The sequence below is a fragment of the Elephantulus edwardii genome, unplaced genomic scaffold (assembly GCF_000299155.1).
Source record: "Elephantulus edwardii isolate Elephantulus edwardi_28Jun2011 unplaced genomic scaffold, EleEdw1.0 scaffold00178, whole genome shotgun sequence".
Lineage (NCBI taxonomy): Eukaryota > Metazoa > Chordata > Mammalia > Macroscelidea > Macroscelididae > Elephantulus > Elephantulus edwardii.
In genome coordinates, this window is record NW_006399928.1 from 5,006,329 (window position 1) to 5,007,128 (window position 800).

The 800-nt window shown below is 48.8% G+C and overlaps 1 pseudogene; it reads left to right on the forward strand.

Moving 5' to 3' along the window:
• The window catches only part of LOC102845625, a 48,923-nt pseudogene that overhangs the window by 351 nt on the left and 47,772 nt on the right, over positions 1-800 (forward strand).

Here is an 800-nt window from a genome sequence, read left to right on the forward strand (position 1 = left end):
GCATTGCTCCCCCTCGACCCGGCTCGTGCCCCGCCCTGCCAGCTCTGAACTTTGGGACTGGCCAAGGACTGTGCGCAGACGCAGTGAACGGTGGGAGTAGACTTGAATCGGGACACACCCCTGCAGCTCTGACCCATGACCCCCCATCTTCAGGTATTGCATTGCTCCCCTCGACCCGGCTCTTGCCCCCTTCCCCGCCAGTTCTGAACTTTGGGACTGGCCAAGGGCTGTGCGCAGATGCAGTGAATGGTGGGAGTGGACTTGAATTGGGACACACCCCTGTAGCTCTGACCCACTACCCCCATCTTCAGGTATCGCATTGCTCGCCCTCGACCCAGTTTGCGCCCCCCACCCTGTCAGCTCTGAACTTTGGGGCCCTTGGCGGAAAACAACAAAAACAAAAACGAAACAAAAAACCACACAGAAGAACAATTAAATATAAACCAAATTTATAGCATATTTCAGCAGCACTTGAAAAAAGCTGTCCAACATTGAAGATTTAGTTTCTTTAGACTACAAACTGCTGTTTGGCCCTACCACATTGGTCTCATCAACCTAAGGAAAAGGAAGGTACTGGATATCTTTATAGAAAAGTAGTGACATCAAACCAAGAACCAAGTAACATCTTCGTTTTCAACAACTCTTCCACTTCAGTGTCTCGAAAGAAGCAGGGTACCACACTCACCGCGCAAGCCCAGAACAAGGTATTTCCCCCAAAAAATGACACAGTAGCAATGGATTTCATGAAGCCAGAAAGTTTGATGGAACTTTCTGATGCAGAATTTAGAAAAAAGATGATT